This window comes from Falco rusticolus, chromosome 9 (genome assembly GCF_015220075.1).
Source record: "Falco rusticolus isolate bFalRus1 chromosome 9, bFalRus1.pri, whole genome shotgun sequence".
Classification (NCBI taxonomy): domain Eukaryota; kingdom Metazoa; phylum Chordata; class Aves; order Falconiformes; family Falconidae; genus Falco; species Falco rusticolus.
The window spans coordinates 38861839-38886187 of NC_051195.1; the positions used below are offsets into that span (position 1 = coordinate 38861839).

Genomic DNA, 24349 nt, shown 5'->3' on the forward strand with positions numbered 1-24349 from the left:
TGACGTTGGTGTAATGTTTTGGGGATATACTGACTTTTCATCGCTGTCTGATTTTTGTGTTTTAAATGGAAGGAAAAGGGACAATTACACTACTGTGTCCTGGTGGATAGTTGGCTGTGTGACTTCGTGCATGATGCTGCACTGGCAGCTCTCTCCTTGGACATAGCTCGCTGCAGTGTTGCCCTAGGAATTCATTTGAACTTGAAAATCCTTTAAAGCCAATGTTTCCATGCTAACAAGCTAATTTTGTCTTGATTGTTTTTTATGTAGAGTCTTTACCTTTGGCACTTTCATATTTTATAAATCATGCTTACTGACATACTTGATGTTCTGATTGTTTCCATAGTGACAGCAATGGCAGGAACCTGCAAGAGGAAGGTGACAGCATTGTGTTTTCAAGATTAGCTGGTTTACAGAGGAATGGTTTGAGGGGGTGGGAACACAGTAGGTTTTTCCAAGCAGTCACAGAATATTTAGGTATATTACTTGGAGGTCAGAGAGAAAAGGCATCAGGACAGAAGGATTGGTGCAGTATATTGGCATTCGTTCGTGTGGGGAAGCAGTGAGTGCAAGGTCAGCCTAGGAAATATGGGATGTTTTCAGCATGTCTCCTTTCTTATCAGCTTTTGGAGCAGCGAAATTTTGGAATGCAGAAAACTGCAGTCTACAAATTACCTTCACAGAAGGGGTGGAAGTTACCATGCCTGCGAGACAATGTGTAACATACTTTTGTTTCATAATTTCTTCCGTCCAAACTCATAACCTAAGTGCAGGAAGCTTTTAGCATTAGAAATCAGGCACTTACTAAGCCATTAGTAAGAGCTTCAACCTCCTTTTTTTTCCTCTGGTAGAATCAGCTGTCTGATATTTTCTGGGAAGCAAGGCTTTATCCCCTTTCATTACACATCATATTACCCGTGTTTGTCAGTATGATACCTTGAGAGAATGCAGGTGTTTGATTAGAGTGCATGCTGCAGCAGAGAGGGTTGTTTTAAGGCATATTGTAGGGGAGAGGAAGCCTCCCGAATGTGTTCTTTTGTACTAGGTGTTGATGCCTCTCTCTGCAGTGTGGTCACTTGAAGCAGTTGCCTGATTTATAATGCATGCCCACCTTTCTTAGATCAGCACAGACAAGTGGGAGGAGGTAACGTGCAAGATGCTTGTAAATGATGTCAAATATTTTCTTTCAGAGACTAACCTTTCTCTCCGAAGCATTCGGTGGCATTCACAGTGTGCTTTCCCTCCCCACCGCTGCGGCAGTGCCGAGGACCTGCAGGCAGGTTTGGGACCTTGCACCCAGGTAGCTCTGCCTGGCAAGGCAAGGCAGGCAGCCTGGGCTGCCCAGCTGCAGGTGGCAGGCACAGCTCCGGCTCTGGGGAAATCAAGCAGCCTGGCAGTAAGACACAGGTGCTACACTCCAATTTAACACGTTGTTAAATTCACATCTCTTATGCCTTCCAGCCAAAATATGGCATCATAGTGTAAGCTGAATTTGTGCTACATCTTATTACACTGGGGAAGAGAAGTCGGCAGCTGGGAACTTGTGTTGCTTTGAAAGTTGCAGAAGTTACTTACTTGTCTGTGCCTGAGGCCTCTTAGGTCACATCTGCACTGGTACCTCAGCTGGTTCTTCCATTAGTTGGGTATCCTGGGAGTAGGGGGTGCATGAAAATATGTAATTTATGGTTCTTCTTATATTTATCTGCAGTGTTTTGGTCAGCTGGCATGTTTGCAAAGTGTTTTGATTCTGGTTCCCCCCCCCCCCCCCCCCCAAAAGGGGAAGTTTCTCTGTTTTGTACCAGCTGGGTTCATTGTGTGTAAAACTGGAAAGTGGTTTAGAAATCGTGGGAGCAGTTAGTTGTAACAGAAAGGCTGAATTAAATTGTGCCATCTGTTCTAAATACTGTCCTGTTATTTGCGGAACGATACAGAATTGAATGAAACCAGTTTGTTCTTAAGAGACAGGTTCATTTATAAATAGTTAAGCTGTTGAGATGCTGACAGTGGGAAAATAAGATTGGTTAGAATGTGTTCTCCCACCCATCCACCGCCACCCCACCCCACCTGAAATCCCCAAACTCATTGTTTTTGCATTATTTACACTGATGGGCCTTCAAGGCATAGCTTAGTGCTGTGCTTTAAGTAGTCCTGTGTCCCAAGCATACGTTGGACATCACTTCTACTTCAGTAGCATTATGAAATGTAGACAGAAATAGACAATTGGACATGCCTCTGTCATATGAAACTTGTATCTGATTTCTTCATCTGCAAAACTTACTTTTTATAATTTGCAGCTTTTTCTGACCCCCCTTAGAATGAACGGGTAGCGTTTTTCTTTTTTGCACTGTCAGTGATAGCAGTTAGTGCTTGTTCAGTTGCATTGACCCCCCCCTGCGGCTCGTTAAAAGATAGCTGTATTTGCAGTGGTATCATGGTGTGCTTAATTTGGCTTGCAGAATCTTTGTAGCTGTTTTAATCTTATATGAAATAGGTAAAATCCAAGAGGAAATTGGGAACAACAACCAAAAAAAAAAAAAAAGAAAGAAAAAGAAACCAACTATTCACATGTAAATTTATCCATTAAAGCCATAGACCATGTAGACTTGGATAGAGTTAGCTGCATCACTTGAAGTAGGACTTGCTCTTAAATCTCAGAAAAACATCTGCAAAGAAGAAAGCATTTCTTATATGTCTTTTGCTCCTGGTTCCAATTACAGGCAGCTGTCTGATTTATACTCAGTGAAAACAGCTAATTGTGCCCTTGTAAACTTTTTCACTTTAGAGGAACATGTATTCATGTGCATGGAGACGTTTGCATGTGAAATACTGAAAACCTTTGCTGCAGATACAACATTTCAGAGTTCAAAACGTGTGCTTCAAATGCTCTTCTAAAAGCTCATCCTTCACCACTTGATAGCTGTCACCTCTCCATGTGCCATTAATGTTCAGTGCTGCTGCAAGCTCTTGGTAACAGATTGAGGTGACTTTGTGTGGTATTTTCAGATAGTGTTAGCTGTACAAATTGCTAGGATTCTTGTAGTCGTTTGCTCTCTGTCTCTTTTGGAACATGAAACTCATATGATGCAAAGGATTTTGCATTTAATCTTTTTGTTTGTAAAGTAGTAGAAGGATTGTTTAATGGATGATGTTGAATATGAGTTCCTATTATATGGAATGTTTTTAAAACACTCTGACTAATTAAAAAAGGGAAAAAAGATATTTAACCTAAAGTATGTTAAAATTTTAATCCAATTGGGATTCAGAAGATTTTTACCGTTATGGGGATAGTCTGAATAAATAATGCTGATTCTTTTGAAGATATTTTTATTAAAGTCTTCTCTTTGATAAATTTTGTGGCACACTTGAAGTTAGTAAGCTATGGAGTTAGTATCATTTCACTTATTAGACAAATATGTTTTGATAAAATTGCATGCGTTAAGTCCATCCCTCCCATTTTCGAGTGGTGTGTCTGCAGTGGGAAATGACTGGTAATTCAGTGGTACAGTGTGTTCTTTTACTGACGACACATGTGTTGTGTCACTGGGTCAGCCCGGTCTGTGTACTCGCTCTGTATTCATTCCTGCCTTGGATTGCCTTGTATTGAGAATCGCTCTGAGATATTTCAGCCGTGGTTGTTAATTTAAATCAAGATGCTTTGGCTTTCCAGAATGCTGTCCTCAGAACTTTTTGAGGTCTGGACTTCTGGAACATTTTTGTGTGCTTTCTAATCATGTTTTTTAGCGTTTTTTTTTATTTCCAGAAATCTTTGTAATGTATGCTTTGAAAGATTCACAGGTAGTATTCTTACTGTTTCGTCCTCTGAACCTTTATCATTGAGTGTCTATCTTTTTTGCTTGTTCTTTCTCACTTCTGCCTGTCAGCCAGGTAAAATACAAGTTTTATTCCACGATGGTTAGGTGTAAATTTGTAGTTCTTTTGCCATGTTTATTAGAAATTGTCTTTTAGCTGGGAAGAAATTGGGAATGTCAAATTAAAAAAATTAATGTTCCTTTCCCACAGCAGATGAACTTTTGACATTGACAGGATCTGCAAAGCTGTTGACCTAACTACTGCATAAATTATTTCTGTGGTGGTGAGTGATTTCTGACCTGAAGTCAAAATAGGTGTTTATTCCTCAGATGCTTAATCTGTTGTTTAATCCCAGAAGTAAAAATTCCTTTAAGAAAATAATAAATCAGCATTGTAGCTTCTGAGGCGTAGAAGCCTGAGATGTTGCCTTTTTTGTTGCCCATGGTATTCAGTGGGGTAGCTGCTGGCCTGGGTGGAGACTGCTGGACTGGAGTCTTTTGCCCTGTCAACTTGCTGAATGCCCTCTTTCCTTCTCTGCTGTCATTATTCTGGGTCTGAAGGGTTCTGGTTTATATGAAAGCAGAGGGCATTGAAGACCAGAAAAACATTGCCGTGAGCAGTGACTCATGTCTGTGCAGCCAGTTCGTCCACTGTTCTGGCTTTCAGCTAGGGTTTTTCGCTGTTATTTTAATTTGTGGCATAGTATCAGTCTCTGTGAACACCTGTAGATATGGAATATGTGATTGAGCGTCTGTCAAGGCTGTGAGCAGGAACAGGAGAATATTTGGTCTCCACCATTGCCATGTGTCAGGCGAGTCAATCTGGGGCTGGGGTATCTCTCTGTTGTGTTATAACACCTTTCAAGACATCTTCTCTTGGACAGTCCTTAAGTTCTGGCTCAGTCTTGGCTGTGTTGATTGATCGATGGATACTTAACTCAAAACTTGGCATATTTGCTAAGTTTTAATGTATTTATTTTCTTTTTTAATGTGGAATGGGATTGCTCATTTCCCTGTTTTAATACGGTACTTAAGGGAATAGCTGAAGCATGCTACTGCTAAATCATAACACTGCTACAGCTTAGTTGCTTCGCATGGTAACTTCCTTGGTAGGCACGACAGGGTTTTCAGAGTAGGCATCTACTTGAAAAAAGTGGATTTCTTTCTGGGTTCAGAGCTGTGGCAGCAGAAGTTGTGTTTGCTTCTCGTGCGGGTGCAACACAGGATGCTATGACATGCTCTTGCCAGGGCCATCCCACTAATGACATTGACCACTGGTCCAGGCTCACCACTGGTTTACTCCTCTGTAAAATTGCTGCCAGTTGAGATGGTCGCTTTGGTAACGTGAGAGCTGTGTGGAGACCACCAAACTCGATCAGAACCGAAGTCAGCTTCATTCTTGCCAGCCTGAGGCTATTGCTGTATTCCAGCTTTTATTACGGCGTGACAGGCACACATGGTGGGCAGTCCTTTGAATGCTGGCTCTGCTGTACTGTTTTTTTTCTTCTGGTTTGGGAAGCTGAATAAGACCTTGATTCTGTGTGGGCATGCTTCTTGCCTCACTTCAGTACCTCTCGGTAGGGTGCCTTTTAACATGCTAGCTTTAGCCAATTCCATAGTACATTTGTTTCCAAAATGTGTATCTCACTGGTGAGACACATCTACGATCCCCTTCTAGTGGCTGTAGGAAAACACACAGTAGGACAGTACGGTTGGTATGGCTCTCTGCTCCTGGAATGCTTTTTGGCACATTTCTGAATATTGGGAACACTGTCAGTGTCTCCCCCCCTTGCCTAAAGCATGCTGCTAGAATGGATTTGGGAAAGCTCTTAGTTTCTGTGGGTACGGTTTCTGGATCACAGAAAGACAAGTGGATGATGTTAGTAATGGCAGGTCTTTGAAGTACATTAGAATCAACTTCAGAGAGAAAGAAAATCCTTTCCCTGAGCTACAGATAAACAACAATGCTTTCAAACCTTCAAGAGGATCAAGGTGAAACTCAGTGAACAGCAAGTGCAGAGAAGATGATCCCGCTTTGTGACAAGTGGCAAAAATACCTTCTTTCCTTTTTGTACTCCCATAACAAAGCACAGTAACGAAGTACTCTGAGATTGTTCTATGAAAGGAATATAAAAAGCTTTTTATGTTAAATATCTTCATCTTAGTATATGTGGGTAGAATATTTTTTGAAAGGGATAGAAATATCTCCTTGGAATTCTGAAATACCTTCAGAAGTGAGTGAAAGGAACTGAATTCATCTGCTCGTGCGGATGCATTTAACAGTGTTTATTTGCTTATTTAGATTGTAGGAGGCTTGCATCTTCCAGCTGATGTGTGTCACTCCCAGTTCAGTTGGCTTTGGCTGGGAGATAGAGAATGGAACAGTCTCACTTCTCTTTTTCCTGTTAAAATGTTCAGGAGAGAGGGAAAGAACTTCTGAAGCATGACTTGAAGTACATTTCAAAAGGTAAGTATGCCCCCCCCCCAGCCCCGCTTTATCTAAGGAAAAGGCTGTCTGGGGAGGATGAGTTGGAGAACAGTAGAAAGCAGCTGCAGAACTGATGTGACTGTAGGATTGATCCCTCTGAGGTTCCCTGTTGGTTTTTCCAAGGTTCAGATTCTTGGAAGACAAAGGAGAAAATTAAACATGTTTTTTCAGAGGAGGAAAGTATTTTTCAAAAGCAAGAATGTGTTCACATGGCTTTGAAATGGTTGTTGGTGGAAAAAGGCTGAAGTTCAGTGGACAGGGGCATGTATTACCATTCATGACACTACAACCCGTAAGGCATGTTAAGACTTCTGTAAGAAACCAAAACCCGAATGTCCAAAATTCAAATGGGAACAATGAAGAAAAATTGATAGTTTTTTAAGAAAACAACTCTGATTTTTAAACATATTTGCTGATACATGGGGACTACTGGGAGAACTCAAAACAACTCTGCAGGTCACCTTTAACAAAAAGCTCACTGTATAGATAGGGCTATTAAAAGAAGCACCACACAACAGCGTGTCCCATATGCAATACAAAAGTGAGAACAAACTCAGAATTGAGAGGTGGTGGGTTTGGGTGGGGGAGGGAGTCTTGAATGCGTCCTTCGGGAAAGAATCTGTGTAAAGAATTGAGCAAGAAATAAGATGGCAGCAGCAGCAGCCAGGATTTGCAGAGCTTTTCAGTCCTTTGTTTGGTTATCTTGCATAAGTGCTTTAGCCAGAGACTCTTTCAGTAGCTGCATGGGGCCAGCTTGGAACACAAACGTGCATGAATCCAAATGTAATTTCCCTGTTGTGCACATTCTGGCTGTGACAGCTCAAGTTATGAATGTAAAATAGCAGGAAAAAAAGTTCAGAAGATGGCCAGGCCTGAAATGTTAATAAGAACTGACTTACCCAGAGCTCCCGCGAGCTCGGCAAAGGTGCTGCCCGAATTTTAAGTCTAGCTGCTTCCATCCTTCCTTTTGGTGTGCCTCAGGAAAGAAAACGCCGTTTCTCTGTGCATCTAAGTGATTCAGCATAATAGATGTGACAAACATTTACTTCCATGTGAGGTGCAAAGCAGGCAAAGAGGGTGATGCTAGTTCTCCACTCCAGTTTGTGGCCAGTGCTGGCACACAGACAGAGTCCGCATCAGTGCCTTCGGTCTGTAGACATGAAGCACTGTACAGGGAGCAACAGTATTTTTTCCCTTTGGGGCAGTTCTGTTTTCTGTGGCGCTATAATCTGCGGCTTTCCCTGCTTCCCAGTGTTCAGAAGGCATTTGTCTTTCCTCTGGGGAGGACGGGTGCGGAATAAAGGATTTCCTCCCCCCACATCAGTAGGCTGCTCACAGAAAGGGCACCTCGTCGTGGCTGTGGGACAGGGACAGTCTCAGGAACTGCAGACAAGGAAAGGGCTTTTCCCTCTTCTATATGCAACTTGCACAGCAATGAAAAGTTGCAAAGTTTACAGCTCTCCCTGCTTCTTCAACATCAGATTTTCCTGGGTCTGTCCTCCCTCTCTCTTTTTCCAACCTCCTTCCATCTCTTGTTACCATGGAGAATGAAATGCCAGTTCCATTCAGGTTGTTGGCTGAATAGGTTTTGAGGTTGATGGATGGTGAGAATCTCTTATCCCTCCTTCTCCAAACACCGCCCCTGCCTGGTTCTTGACATTTCACTTGCCAGAGACTGGCAGTCAGCGAGAGGGAGCTGAAAAGGAGGCTGGCAGTGTCCTGCTGAGATGCTCTTTCAGTTCCGTGGATGAAATCAGCAGCCGTGAGAAGGTCTTAAGGACTTCGGTGCAGAGCCTTGTCCTCAAGCTGGCTGAGGCATGAATGCTCACTTGAGTGCATGCTCCCGCTTCCCCAGAGCACCCAGGGAAAGAAAGATTCATGTGCAAGACTTGCTTCTGCTTATGACTGTGTTTCAAGGGGTGATGTAACCTCTGCGATGTAAAGGGAAAGGTAAGGAAGGAATCAATATAATGCATGTTCTGGCATAACCTGTTCCTCTCGTGTGTACTTCTTTTAGCGCTCCTCTTAGTGCCACGTCACACGAGAAGTGGAATTTCTTTCCTGCAGTCTGACTTGCCTGGTTTCCTGGCTGCGATGCTGAAGTTCGCAGAAGAGTCCGTGTTTAGTGGGATTCTAACAGTCCCCGTGTGCACTGGTTGCCTACGCGCTGTATTATTAGCACAGTGTCAAAACAGCTTCCTGAGTAAGGTACCTTAGAATAACAAATACGTGGAATTGTGGATCTTGACAGGCCCCAGGTTGAAACGTGATGGTGAGGGTACTGCTGAAGCGCATAAAATGAAGCTACAAAGCGGAAAGAATCAAAACAATAGCACTGTAATATTACACAGAAAATATGTCTTTGTTGTGATTGATTACTTTTCATGCAAGATAAAACTGTGGTTTTTAAAGTGGATCAGGAGAATTTTGAGCTTACACGGAAAGGCTTAAGCTTGTCCTTTTTATTGGAGGGGTTGCTTTGACTGATGTCCGGTTAGAGAGTTATGCAGAAGTGAGTACCTGGCATTGTTTGATAGGCGTGTGGATTTTACTTCTGGAAGTAATGGTTAGTAAATTTTATGACTTTAGAATTTAAATTCAGCCATTTTTTCCAACCAGAAGCAGTCCACAAACATATACTTGTTGGGAGAGGGAAGGCGTTTTTGTGGGCTTTCTGCTAAGACCAGTGTGTGTCAGGACTGTACCGGCACAGGAATTAATACTGGTGGCACACTTCAGCGAGTGGCATTTCAGTTTGTTTAAGGTCATATGTGGAAAGTTGTTCTGGGTCCTTTTGAAAAGCTGTGCTGCATAAGTGATTGTGAGCTCCTTTCAGTATGTCTTTTCAGAGCATTGAGCTGGTAAATATTTCCACACCTTCTCTGTGTTCCTAAACTTGCTAAACAAATACATCTTTCCACACTACCACCAACAGCTTTTGCATCTGTCTTGGCTCCTTGAGAGTTCACTTTCCATTTGATGCTTTGTGTCCTGTTCGTTGTTGGATTGTTGTCTCCCTGCTGGAGTCTTCCTACTGTGCGGTTGCTTTTCTCTTGTGTGAGCCACTTCCAAGACGGTAGTATGTTAGCTGTTTGGCAACTGGCGTGGTAAAAGGGAATTTTTAATTCCTGCATCAGGAAGCGTGTGTGTGTGTCAATAAATACAAAATAAAAATAGAGATACGAATATGAAATATGTATGAAAATGCCACCCCATTCCTTAATTAGTTTATTGGTAAGATTGTAGTAGTATTTTTGTCCCCAAAGCTAGGAATTCACTAAAGGGATACATGCAGAGTGGACCCAATTACCCATGACTTTTAGTGGTATGATACAGGGTGCAGGACTTTTGGTGTGAACCTGTTTGTCTGGAGTACTGCAAAAAATGTGCGTTTTCAAATACACTACTGAGGCAGCTTCTTTTTACCATAAATACGTCATCCATGTTAGATGGAGTTGAGAGAAAGTGATATAGGGAGGAAGAAAGGGGGGGAAGCCCACTGGGACACGGAATGATACTGTAGTTGGGGATTGGCTTCCTAATAGGCACGCAGCTTCATGTGACCACTTAGAAGGGATAGGGGAGAGGGTGAGCATCTGTTTTAACGTCGTGATTCTGGGTGAGCTGAAACTGCATCAGCATCGAGTCTTGCATGTGTATTTCCATTTATTCTCTTAACCTGCTGGGGTTTTTTGATTCAGGTATTACATTCTCTATGAAAAAAAAAATACACTCCTACCCGCTTATGAGTTTGCACGAGATGAAATCGCCAATCTTTCTCTCCCGCTCTGTTTGTGAGGATTGTTATGCTAATAATTTTAGAGGTTGAGAGAAATTTTTCTGGGTGTTTGACAGGTTTCAACTTCTGAAAAAAGATCTTCCAGTTTTCAGCACTGATATATTTAGATGTACTTTGTCCTCTGAAATGCCTCCTTCTCTTCCCCCCCTCCCCCCCCGACTGACCTTTACTTGATTGGTTTTTTGTTTGTTTTTTTTATTTATTTATTTTGATGTTTTCCCTAATGAGAATTGGACTCACATAATAACAACAGGAACAATAAATTTTATTGTTAGGACACATCTGGTAGCTTCTCTGCTTCATTCCATCTGGTCTTTGGTTAAATTATTCTTGGAAAATTTTTTAATGTCTCACTCATTTTAGATTCAGACTTGTTTGATTCATTTTTCCCTCCTCCTTTCTCACCTGAACAGTAGCCAGAGCTTGTCCTTTTCTAATCTCACCCTAAAGCCTCCTGGCTGCTATTTAAGTACAGGCAGCTGCAGGAGTATCCAGCTCTAAACCTCCTTCGGTTAGCTAGATGTTTTACTTTACCTTTTCCTCAGTGAGCAGTGCTTGTGTGTCGGCGCAAAGCCTTCCCAGGCGGTGCAGCGTGGAACTGACCTCTGTGCTTCAGCTCCGCTCGTGTCCCTGCTGCCCCGGCCGGTGAGGATGGGTGAAGCTTTGTTCACTGCAGCTGGGGAAAGAGCCCAGAGCGGAGCACCAGGCTGAAGCCGTCTGTCCAGGGATTTACGAACACAGCTCTTCACTGATGCATACTTTGCTAGTTACCTTTATAACCTTAAAGTCTCGAAAATTAATTTTAGTGTAGCTGTTGCCAAAGCTTCCTGCCTGCTCTAGTCAAGTGAATTTTTAAGCCCTTTAATACAGTCTGGCCTATATGCAAAGAATGAGCATCGGCTCTCCAGTTGCTCATTCTCTTATCTCAAGTGTCATTTAGTGGAATCTCTCTACCTTTTGCCTCCTGTAAAATGTAAACTGAATTACAGGCATATAATTAAATCAATATATTAAGTGTGTGAGGAATGAGAGGCAGTGGGGATTTTGATGGCCATATTCACAGTCAGTATATTAAAATCTATGATATCAGGTATCTAAGCTATTTTCTAGTGTATTGAGAACACTGGTTGTGTAAGAACAATTTCCAGCTGAGAGGAAATGTGTTTCTTTGCTAGGTCAGCACAACAGGCAATCATTTCTCCTCACCTGGCAGAGCGGCTGCTCCATAAACCATGTGGCTGCTAGTTAAAAGACTCAGATGTGTGGTATTACTGCTCATCAGGGATGGGGAGATTTGAATAATTGCTAAATACTTGTGAGGGTTTCACTGGGGGAAAAAAGTGACAATTCCAGGTTGTGTGCATTTGCTTTTGCCTGTAATCCCTGTCCAAGTCACTCAGTTGCATCTGGCATGCTCTATACTTAAAATTACCTTGGTCGGTGTCTGAGACTAATTTTTCTGCCTGATTTTTTGTGTGTGCCTAAGCATCCTGCACATAATATTGGTGCTTGCATTGTGTATGTAGATGTAGAGCATTGGATTCTCAGAGCTGAGACATTTTGTTTTGTGTATTTTACATTATGCATAATGACTGAAGTTCCTGTTGTCTCGCCGTAACCCAAACGTGGAACACAAAATCGAAATGAAAAACCATAAAACAAAATATAGCACAGGAGGCATGACAAAAAGTAGGATTAATCTCTTTAATGTAAATATTGTTCTCTCTGACCTTGGATTTCTGGAGAGGTGTTTGATGTTAGTTTACCGTGAAGGCTAGGAATAGCAAAGTGGTGTGGGATGGAGTCACATTTGGGTGCAACATGAGGTATGCCCCCTACAATTAGATAGATTTGTGCCGTGTGTACCTTGAGGCCAGCTGCTGGCTGTCTCAGATTTGTCCTTGTGAAATCCTTTCCTTTAGTCTTGTTCCAGAGCTCTAGTACTCTATACCAATACATCCCTCTCCACTCTTTTATTGGCTCTGTATTGCTTTTCCCCAGCTGTGATTTTTATTCTATCAGTAGAGCAGAAAGATAGAAGAGAAGCAGGGGAAGAGATATCTGAAAGTGGTATTTGCTTCTCTTTTAAATAAAAGTTAAAATAAAAGTTCACAGCAGAGAGATGCCGTAGGAGAAACAGGAGGGCACAGTAGGGAGAGCTTTTGAAAATGCTGCTTGTATTTCACTCTTGTTCAGGGTTTTGACTCCTAGAAGCTATTCAGAAGGGTTTTTTTACCGTTTTGCAGTTTAAAAGTCTAGATGGAAATATCCAGTGTCTCAGTTGCATAGTGATTCTTGAGATTTAGGACTAGACACACACATATATACACACAAAAATAATTATCTAATGAACTAGGACATTCTCAAGCCAGTTTCTGTATCCCTTGCCTTCCCCTCTAGACTGTCTAATAATCCTGGTTTGTGAAAGGGGATCTCGGAGTGTGCTGCCCCTGGAAAGGTCGGTGTTGCTCTCATCTACCACAGTTGTGTCATTTCTGTCTGGTTTAGTTCCTGCCGTCAGGCAGCTGGAGGGTGTATTTGATCAGCTCATAGATCTGAGCAACTGATAATCATTTTTTGGTGGGTTAGTTATTTGGATCAGCGTGCTATGAATAGCCAGGGATGTGGGTCCCCCTTTTTTGCCGATAGCCACTAACATTGGTTTATGCTGCTCGTGGCACTGTACCGTGAAGCTACCAACCCTCCTCCTCTGTAATACGCTAGCAGATAACCGACGGAGCAGCGTTATGCTGCGGGTGAGCGCAGGGCAAGCTGCAGTTTCGTCTCCTGTAAGCGGTATCTGTGTAACCGTATGTGTGCGCGGTGACGTCCTCTTAGGCAGGGGCTTTCACACTCACCTGGGCTCAGTATCATCTGCAGCGGTAACAGCTCCAGGCCAAGCAGGCACGGCTGTAGGTGGAAGCAGTTCTGCTCCATCCTCCTCTGCCGCCTTTCGTATTTTCTCTCTCTTGGGCCTAGCCCCGTAAGACCAATAACCTCTTCCTTACTTCCCGAGACCTTAAACTCATGTTTCCATCTGTGCTTTGCCTCCCGCACAAATCAGGCGTTGCTTGAGGTTAATTGCAAACACTAAACCCGTGCTCCCACACGTCACCCTGCGATGCCCCTGCTCCTGAGCAGCGCAGCATGGGCTGCCTGTACGCGAAGAAGCTCTTTAGTGACCTCAGTCAAAAGACATGAACTGGCTTGGCAGGCGTGCTGGCCCCGGTGTTCAGGTGAGAACCAACAAGATGTCATCAGGAGTTGCCATCATGTAGTAACTTGGAAATTGTTTTTGAGATTCTTTGCTTTTGGCATTTGATCTTCAGAGACAGTATGGATCTTTTAATATCTTTACCCAAATGTGCTTTTTCTTTATTCACGGGGAAGGGTTATATAGGAGGTGGTCTCTGGACCCATCTTTCCATTTCCATATTTTATCTTAACAGTTGCTTCGGTTGTTTAAAGTACGTGGGTTTGTTACTCTGGATCGTGGAGATAAACAGATGCCAGTAGCACGAGGCCTTATCAGCAGTGAGCAGCTGTACTTGCCTTTCCGTTGTAAATCTGGGCACCTAAAGTTCAGATGAGCAACAAAACTTGGTTTTCTGGAAGGGAAAACTTTTAAATTCTTTGGAATGTGCCTCTGTGCTTAAAGTAAACTAGCATTAGCCTTTTTGGGGAAGGCTCTGACCTGTTGGAGCTCAGAGTTCAGGTTCAGGGTGGTGAGTATTATGGTCTGTAGCGGTTTGGTTTTGAAGTGCGGTGTATGTATGGACAGCCATGCTTAACTAAGTATATTACTTGCATATATTGGACGCCCTAGAGAGACAAGTCTGATTTCCTTGAGAGTGTCATCTTCATACTCTTCACAGAAGTGGCTTTTCGGGAATGCCTGAGGATGCTGGGAAGTGGAGTACAAACGAGCTAAACGTTAAGAGGACAGGATTTCAAACACTGTATGGAGGATGTTGAAAATAGCCTTTGTAATCATGATGGGTTAATTTTTGACCTCTGAATTACTATGTAGACACTAAATCGGCCTTTCTTTTATTTAATTTTTACAGCTAATATGTTATTTTCCCTGGGTACATTATGCAGGTAACAAGTTATCCATACAGAAATCCTGGGCTCAGACCTGGAAGCAGTGCACAGGATTTTGCAAGGCTCAGACCCTGAGCTAATTCACCTGCTGAGCCTTTCCCAGCCTTGTTCAGCACCACTGCTGATGTCTCTGCTTTGTGCTTCTGAACGTGGGACGCTGGGAAGCTGGTGCTGGAGGAGCTGGAGGCTGGCATTCAGGAGCCAGCTGGGGTCCACAACTTGCAGATAGGGGCTGAAACTCTGGCTCTGCAAGTCTTAGAGCTGTGGAGCTGATGATAGCAACAGTTCCAGGAGGGATAACTGTACCAAATCGTACGTCCCTTCTGCTTTGAGGGATTTGTCGATGGGGTTTCTCACAGGACTGTCTCTGTATCCCAGCTAAGATTCCTCCTGGAACCCAGAGCGCTGCAAAGCAGGTGGCAGACATGGGGCTTTTGCCTCCATCTAGCAGGGTCGTTGGGCTCAGGTCTTCCTGTTACCTGGCTATTGCCATGCCCCGCTGTCCTGGACGAGGGAGGCTGGCTTTGTTCATGTTTGGTTGAGGGCTCTGTCGAGCGGCATCTGACCGAGCTAAGAATAAAGCGTTTAGTTCAGATGTTTTCTCCTGAAATGCTCAATGTTCAGAACATTTCTGGAAAAGCTTGAGAGGGCAGATAATCCTGTACCTGACTCTGCTCCTAAATTTGTCTACCCTTGAATAATGGCTTTCTTCCGAAAACAAACGTACTCAGTTTGAGGTATCTTTTATCTCTGTAGTATGAAAGGCAGAGCTGCTCTTTTGTTTTCTGGTTCCAGGAAAGCCTGTAGGCCTGTGTGGTTTGCATGCACTAAGAATTTGTATAGCAGTGGTATTTTACGAAGAAGGAGAAAAAAAAAAAAAAAGCAGCAAATTTTCTTCCAGTAACAAGTGTCAGGTTTTTCCCCCTTACTTACTATGTTGTCAGATTTGAAACGGTCACACTGCTTACCATAATGTAACCTCCTATGGGAAGCCATGCTGTGCATGCCCAGAGCCAGAGAGGGGCTGGGGAAGGGGCTGGGGCACCAGTGTGATGGGGGGCAGCTGGGGGGGTTCAGCCTGGAAAGGAGGGGGCTCAGGGGGGACCTTTGCCCTCCCTACAGCTGCATGACGGGGCTGTAGGCAGGGGGGGTCGGTGTCTTCTCCCAGGGAACAAGGGCCAGGACAAGAGGGAATGGCCTCAAGCTGCGCCAGGGCAGGTTTAGGTTGGGTATTGGGGAAAATGTCCCCACGGAAAGGGGTGGCCGAGCGTGGACCAGGCTGCCCAGGGAGGGGGTGCAGTCACCGGCCCTGGGGGTGTTAAAACCCCCGTCGGTGCGGTGCTGGGGGACATGGGTTAGTGCTGGCCATGGCAGCGCTGGGTGCACTGTTAAGCAGTTGGACTCTGTGATCTTAAAAGGTGTTTTCCAACTAAAATATATCTATGATTCTAATATGTACTTGTGTTTGCGCCTGAGGGGTAGAAAAGTATTGTTCTGCCTTTGGGCTGTGGTAGTCTGCAGAGAAGCGATTAACCCAGTGTGTTAGCTGTAAAATCTGTTGCTGTCTTACGTTGCAGTTTTTGTTTCCTGCACCTGCTTTCGTGACGTTTGTTACGCTGGGTCTTAAGTAGCATCGTGTCATGCTGTGCAAGACATCTTTGCTTACCTAGGAGAGCACCTTGCTGTGTACTAGTTTTCTCCTTTCGGCTGGAGTCCCATGTCCTTGGTTTAGCCTTTCTGCTTACCAGGTACGGGAGCATGTAACAGGCTGAGCAGAGGCACGTGGCCGAGCTTCCTCTTCCCTTCAGGAGCTTGTGACCAGAGGCTAGTCTAAGTAACGCTCAGTAATTCTTAGCCCAGTAAGGAGGAGGAAAACAAAACAATCTGGCTGGAAAAGATAAGACCAGTATGCCTTATTTATAGTTCTTGAATCTTTTTTATTTTATTTGCAACTTGGGATAATTTCTAGTCAGTTCAGTTATTCCTGTTCCTGATTGAAGGAATCACTAAAATCAGCACTGCTTTAATATCCTGACCTGAAACCTGCCATGGCTCAGGTACTGAAGTGAATCGGACACGCTGGCTGGAGAATGTTTGCAGTTTGGAAAATACTACTGCCTTTACACTGTCAGGTACGCGTATTTACACAAAACTTCCTCTCTCTCCCCAGGTTCATGGTGTTTTCACTCAGTCTGTGTCTGGTACGACACAGCCCTTCCTGAGACTGCACATACGCTTCTTGAGGTAAGGAGGAATTATGTAAAGGGTAGTTTTGGCCTGTGTAGCTTGCTAGACAGAGACACTGGGAGAGAATTTATACTTTGTGGGTCTTTGGTTCAATGTGTTGATGAAACTCATAAACAAATCTTTGGTGACTTGGGACATTAATCTATATCTGCATTATAATAATTTAATATTTTATGCTTTCTTGATTGCATTACTTGTCAAATGTCATAAAGTACAAGTAAACAACTGAAGCTGAGTGGTGACTCTTCAGATTTTCAGGCCTGTACACTCCTTGAGATGAGGGGCTGTTTTTTTCTTGGTATTGGCACTGAGTTATACAAGTGTTAGAATCTGTATTGGATATCTAGCCTATAGTACCTTATAATAATACTATAATGAAGTACATCAACATATACATGTATTTATAGATGGAAGGACTAAGATACAGGATGAAAATTATGAGTTGACTTGTCTGGCTCTTGAACAGAATCTCCTGGGTAGGAAGGGACGTAACATCCTCATGTATGGTGTAGCTGTTGGTGTATTAAGTATAAGGTTATTCTTTTTAGCTTTTCTGTTTTTCCCAATATGTTCTTCAAAGATTGACCTTTTTGTACCACAGTTATACAAGTATGGGGATATGAAGATGAAGCAGTAACCTTCTACAGAGTACACCAGTTAAATTTTGGCACTAGCTTGCTGTACTTTCAAAAGCAGAAATGTTCATTTTGCTTCAAGTGACTTTATCTTCCAGAGCTTGGTGGGGTGATGGCGCACTAGATACGGAGCTTTGACAAGTTCCATCCTGTGGGTCGCTTTGATGTTAGCCAACTCTAGAGTGTCAGAACAGTAGATTTAATTTCTCATCAGAATCTTCTGGGAACAGTGGTAATATGAGATTATGACTTGTTGTCTCCCAAGTGTTCCCTCAAACATGCACCCCTGCTAGCTCCGTATCAGCTGCTGTACTGGGCTCTCTCTGGCACCAGAAAACATGCGTCTTCCAGCCCTTTGGGAAGTGCCCATTTCGTGTTTCTATGTGCCTCTCCAGTTAATAAAGTTGTTTGAAAGAGGGAATTCAGAGTAGAAGAGTGGCCACACTTCTGGGTTTGGTTTATATGCAGCTTTGTGTTTAATGCAGCTGGGGCTAGGTACGGAGTTCTGGTCCTGTAACACAGGAGGTTGCATCACCTGGGATGGGTGTTGCAGAGCTGGCTGTGATTCAGCTGATACGGTTTTAAGCAAGACAAGGGTATCTGCATTAAATTTCAAAGTTTTATATTAAACCTGATGTCATTTTTCAGCAGGGATAGGCTCTTTAATCTTCTTGTTATCATGCTCTAGGGGAGTTACAGGGACGGTAACATCTGTGCTTGCTGTATAAGGCTGACTGCTGTTTCAGGAGTCAAGTTCTGCTTTTATCCACCATTTCTTAATAACAGGGAGTGTAGGCCCTGCACCTTCCCACAGGAGGCTTTACAGCACGGCTGTAACTACTGGCATTGCGATGAGGGCCTTGGGGCTCCATCACTTCTCATTGACTTGTGAATACTGCTGAGATCCAGAGCGCTCCAGGAAAGTTAGGAGGCATGTTGGTTGCAGGCAAGGGAGAGTCAGTAGTCAGTCAAACCTTCTGCTTGGTAGGTGGGCACAGATGACTGAAGAGGTTGAATCATGGCTGTAGTCAATGGGTATGGAATGGATATTCTGCCTCTGAGAGTATCTTGGAGATCCTCCAGCCTCAGCCTTCCCACAGAATCGCAATGTTGAGAGGAAAGGGGTATGATTTCCCTCTACTATCTTCCTCTTTGTTTCTGTACTCCTTCCTTTCGTTTTTGTTTATAATCATTCTTTAAAGAAATAACATAAAGTCCCCTTACAGATTTTCATAATTTTACCAAAATAAAAGGGCGGTGCATAGGAGTCTCATTCATCACCTTTTGTCACCAGACTTGATTTGACATCTGAGACTACAGAGAAACTTTGGCAAGTGCAATGATTTCCCGTGTGGGGGTAATAACAGAGAAAAAAGCTGTCACTTGAAAACAGCAGGAGCTGCATTAGCAAATATAAATTAAACAGATGGCTAAGATACTGCAGCTGTCGCGTAGAAGCTCCAGGAAGATCTTTAGCTTATAGCTGCAGGAGGCTATTTTAAAAGGAAAGATGAAAACAACAGCAAAGCAAACTTTAGCGCGGTGAAAGAGACAATAGAGCCATTCAGATGATTACATGAAATTTACCCAGCACTGATTTAGTTCTTTTTTTTCTTCACCTTTTCAAATCATAGGACTCTAAAATTAATTCAGGATTGGCTATTATAAGGTCACATTCAGATTTTCGTGTTATGGGTTCATCTTCTGGTTTAGAGGTACTCTTCTGTACGAGGCGCTGGCTCTGACACATCTCTGGGAAGTGGGGAGAAGTGAAACACCTCGTGCAGTTTTGATCTTGAACTGTTTGGTTTACAGCTGTTGCAAGAAAAAACTTCTTATGAAAGAATTGTTTATAAATAAAATGTTTGTGGAGAATCAGTGTTAAAAGTGCTAATGTTTTGGTGGAGGAAGCACCTGCATTTAAAGCGTCTTGCACGTTCAGTCTTAAGGAAACATTTTTCAGACCAATTTTCAGCTGAAAAGTGACTGCTCTTTTCCTTTGTGAAAGAAGTGATAAAACTGCATCCAAGTATGTTTATGTTAAAATACACACATACGTTAAAATACATGCACGTGTTAAAAAGAGGACAAATTGGAATTTCAGTGCTGTTTCTCAGAGGCCAAAAGGCAACTAGTTTTCTAAATGCTGTCTGTGATGTATTTTCCTCAATTAGGAATGATAAGTTTGTCATAGATACCTCGTGTGTAAGCAGAGACTGGTTCTGCTGCCTTTATAGTTAGATGATGGAGATTGAAGAAATTGGTGCAGCTGCATTTGAAGCCCAATGTTTTACATTCAAAGAAACAGTGTGCACAAATGGATTCCTAGGTGGGCTGGGTGATTTCCCAGAGTTCTGCTTGTCCTATTTGTTTGTTTGGGGTTTTTTTACTGCAAAAAATTTCATGTAATTACGGTTGACTTTTAAAATTATACTTAATATGCAGGAAAATCTGGATTTATATTGCTTGTACTGCAGCCCTTTGTGCAAAATTAGTATATCTTCAATTCTCCGTGTTTTTTTCCAAATTGTGTTGTTCCTTTACAATAAATATTTTAGGTGCAGTTGGGTCTAATTCAAACTTTGTTTACAAAGGTGATTTGAGAGCTGCAAAAAATTACATATCAAAAAAACCTTTTGTTCTTCTGTATTTATCCTTCCTCCCATCATCCCCACAAAGTGTGAGTACATAAGCCCTAGCATGCTCTGAATGTTGGTGAACCTCCATTCTGTTAGAGCTAGGAAGTTCAGCATCGAGATGTAAATGCTCTTCACTGGCTAAGTCTTTAACCTGTCCTAGACTTTTTCCTGATCTCAGTGGTTCAGGACACAAATTATGTAGGGCATCAAAGGTCAAAAGCAACAGCTTGAGCTTATTTGTGTGAGCTTGCTGAAAACATGGAGCCTGTCTTCCCATACCGTTCAGGGTGCTTCAGCTGGCTCTCTCCGCTGAAGTGAGCTCTTCATCATTTCACCGCATTTCCTTTGTGGTTGCGGCTTCATGCTTCAGTGTAGAACAGAACAACTGATCATGCCGAGTCATCGTCGTTTCAGCACTTTAAATTTCATTTCTACCCCTGCAGAAACTTTGGAGCAGTTATAAATTCCAGAAAACTAAGAGGAAAAAAGCCTCAGCCTGAGTGTCTGTCTTTTCTTCCATTTTTGCTTGAGAGACAAAGTTGGCCTTGAAGTGTACTTGAACTTGGGAATGATAAATGTGGGATATCTCTGTCAGCGACGGGGGATGTTCAGAGTAGGTGACCTTCCACTGGGAAGCCTGGCCTCAGCCTCCACATATTTGCTACTAGACTTTTGCTCCAAATGACTTCGCTAAACTTCGCTGCCAGGATGTGCTCAGCAAGGGAGCAGTTCTGTGTGGGCAGGACCCAGGGCACGCAGAAAGATTACGCACTGAACCCTGCAGATTCCCTGTGAATTTCTTCCTGGGAAGAAATGAAGGGATCAGTCAACGTGATCAGAGGCTGAAGAGAGATGAGAGCTAAGAAGGGATGGGAAGGAGCTAAAAGAGATGAGTGGAACGGACAGAAGCAGAGGGGTGAGACAGCTTTGCCTTTAAGATGGTTAACCTTAAAATTTCCTGCTGAGTATCCCAAAGGCAAGGATGAACTTTCCCAGCTAGAAATGTAGTTACTGTCTAATGGCCATATTCCATCCTTGATCTTCAGGCCAACCTTCTAGTGATACCAACAGAGGATGCCATGGAGGATGGAGGGGTACGAGCTTGCTATGCTGTAGGTATGGCAGATTGAGTGCTGTCTGGCCTGTGGCACAGAGCTAGTGGGGAAAATGTCTTTATATTTTGAAAGAAGGCTGTGACATTAAATTTTATGTCATATCAGGTTTTAATATCTAATTCTCATTGATTAGGAACAGCTGCTTACATGCAAAAGCTATGCTAGTGGGAAAAGGAAACATGATCTAGCTTTTTCTAATGCTCTCATGACAGGAAAATGCTTTTTTAACTGGAAATAAGAAAGCCCAGCCTTTTGGTGCTGTAGCTTTGATCTGTAGCTTAGCCAATCTGCAAAAAGATTTCATTATTTTGGCTCTTACTTGAACTTTGTGCTTTTTAAGCCTAGTCCAGAACTGTTGAGTCTCTTTTTTAGGTCAGCACTGTTCTTCATGCTGTGTAGACAGGTACAACGGTGACTGAGAGAACATGCAGTGATTATAAATTACTGCTTATTATTATGCTTATCATTTCAGAGGACACATAAATAATTCTGAGGTGCAATAGAACATCGCATCAGGTAGTCCTGGTATGTGGGCTGTGTATTCTTACAGTGCTATGTAGTAAATAATAGGTTACTGATGAATTTATAGTAGCTAGTCTTTTTCTGATTTGTCTCAATAGCAGAGAAGATTGAGTTTCATGTTTAGTTTTGCTTTAAAGTGGATTTAGCTTTATTTTCCAGTGGAAAGCAACTGAATACACCTGCTTAAATTTTGGTAACAAAACCATCTTTCATATGGAAATCAAATTTTCCTTATTGTTAAGTAGATTACTTCCCTAACTATGGCAATTTCTGTCTTTGAATTTTGAACTCCATTCCAAGTTCAAGCATGTCAGTGTGAATCAGTCTGTGGAAAGTGTTTAGCACGTTTGTAACCCACCACAGATTTGAAACACGGTTCTGCCAAAGTCTTAAGGTGTAGTGCATAGCTTTGGTGCTGTGGCTGATAGAAAGTTGTGTGCCATTGCAGATGGATATGGAGAGACACCCTTCTAAAATAAATACAGGTATCCACTGGAGAAAAGCCTTTTGGAGGTGTGAAACAGATGAGTTTCCTTTCCTTGTGTAAACAAGCCCTTAGGTGATAAGATTTGCTGCAGACTTCTAGCAAGATGCGGAAATGTTGAAAGGCAAAACATAAATGCACTGCAGCTGGCAGCTGCAGGCCACCAGCCTGAACAGCTCAGAGTAAGGCTGAACAGGACTAGGAAAAAATGGCAAGTCGTTTGGGAACCTGGCATGATGGCACCTCTCCACCTTTGTTAGGACACAAGAAACAATTGGTTATTCGATGTTGTTTTAAACTTGAGTGAGAAAACTAGAGTCTTGAATAGAAAATAATAGTACTAGCACAGTTAATAACTGTTGTGTGAACTGTTTTCTTGTACCACAGCCTGTGGTCTTTGCAGCTGTATAAGTAGTTTCTTGGCAGTAATTCTAGTGCTGTTAATATTCTGTTCTTTTCTACTTGGCAGAATATTATCTGACCAAGGCTTTACCTTAATTGCCTTTATTCCTTTGGTTTCTTGCTTCTTAAAGGAAACCAAAAAAACCACCCAACAATTTTTGTATAAAACAGTAAAGTCAAATGCATTTGCTGCTGAAGAGATCTCTTTACAAAGGGCTCTGTTGCTTCTGGCTCATTCACGTGAATAAATGAATGCAGAGGCTTGGGATTGTGAAAGTAGTAAATACACATCCTTCATCTGCAGTCTCCAAAGTAATCTTGTTCAGAGGTACCCTGCAAGGTTTTGCCGGCATAACTGTATTTCATTCAGATTCTGTGGCAGTCACCCTTAACTGCTATGCAATATTCTATGCTAGCTTCAGTTAGATGCCTCCAAAAATGTCCTTCTGCCAGGACAGCTTGTTTTTTTCAGGGAAGTGGTATTAGCTGTTCTGGCAAAGTAACTTTTTTGCCTGTGTAAACCGCATCTCGCCTAGGCAGATTTGCTAGTATAGCTATTTTAGCAAAGCTTTTCTACTGTAGAAAAGACCTTATTGATAATACTGTGAGGTTCCCACAGCAGATGAAAGGCACAATACAAAGGGCTTTACAAACATGAATTAAGCTTCACAACACCCTTGTAAAATAAATCATTCTTCTAGCTTGCCAGTGTCTCGTTGCTTTTAATATGAGATGTGTTGCGGGGATGTGAAGGAAGTGTGGACGATTCAGAGTTGGGGAAATTAATGTCTGCTGGCATTGTAGCATCAATAAACTAAACAAATTTCTAACCTGTTGGAACCCTCTGCCATCTCTGATGTTTAAAATGTCCTAGCAAAATCAGTGGTTTAGAGTATCAAATAGCTCTGGTTGCAGGTTTCACCTGATAGTTGACAGTATGAGGAGTTCTAAAGCTGGCGCTTGGCAATTCCTTTTTTCCTGAAAACCTGGGGCTGGCTTTCGTGTATGTGGTGTTCTCATTAATGCTGGTTTTAACGACAGTGTTCTCGCGGAGTGGTTTGTATTAGACGCTTGCAGTCTCATACCGTATGTGTGGTGTGAACAGCTTACACAGTTAAGGGATCTCAAATGGAATGGAGAGAGGAGCAAAACTATGACAGGTTTGTTCTCAAGAATGATTGTAAAGTCAAGTCACTCAAAAATTAGTCTGATCTCAGGTTTGCCCAGGTGATCTTAAGTCAGACATTTTTGTGTGCCAATTATCATGTAGTCTTTAATTATATTTTCACATTATTTTTATTCCCTTTCATATCTTAGGGAACAAGGACTAGAAGAACTCTACTAGGATGTAGATTAATTTTCTTCTTTACCATAAAGCAGCATTGCTTTTGAGTTCAGCCTGTAAACTTGGGGCAGGCACAGGCATGTCTGGGGTCCTTTGTTAATACAGGACCCAGGATGTGGCTTTGATACATCTATCAAAGATACAAAAAAACCAAGCTGTGCAAATTACCCTCTTCCCAGGTCAGGGCCTTCATGCGATGGTCATTGTTTTCACAAACAAGATACCTTTCCTCTCCAAGTGTGGTGAGGGACTCACTTTGGAAAAGCTGTTCCAGATCTGAAGTCTGAGTGATGGTGAAGACATCTGAGCTGTGTTGGCATCCTGAACCCTGCCTGCCTGCCAGGGCAAGTTCCACTCACTGGCCGGCGGCGTGCTTGATCCTCCAAGAGGTACTTGATCTAAAAGGAGTATTTTTGTGCTCTGTTTCCACAGCAACAGCACAGTTTCTTTCTTCCCCACGCACCACCCCCCCCCCAGGTGGCTGTTGCTTTGAGAATTAGACCTGTGGAAAACCTTGGCCACCTTGTCCTCACTGAGATTTCAGCTTGCGCAGGTCAAGAGTAGGAGTAGGATGGGGAGTGTGTGACTCTCGGCAGAGCCGGTGTGATTATGAAATGACAGTGGAAGGAACGAGTCCTGCTTAATGGTGGGGATTTAGTGTTAAATAAAATGATTGTGTTGAAAGTCACGTCTCTTTCTAAGCTCCACAAATGAAATGCCTGGGACAAGGACATTAACAACGATCATTTTAGCCCTTCAC

At 42.8% G+C, this 24349-nt stretch overlaps 1 protein-coding gene across 1 annotated transcript in view; it reads left to right on the forward strand.

Annotated features, from left to right (window-relative positions):
- Window positions 1–24349, forward strand: part of NDST2 (N-deacetylase and N-sulfotransferase 2) — a 136900-nt gene that overhangs the window by 36369 nt on the left and 76182 nt on the right. Inside the window, exon 2 of the mRNA XM_037400560.1 lies at window positions 16371–16444. The gene's annotated coding sequence lies outside the window, so the exon portion shown is untranslated. The remainder of the gene's footprint in view (window positions 1–16370; window positions 16445–24349) is intronic.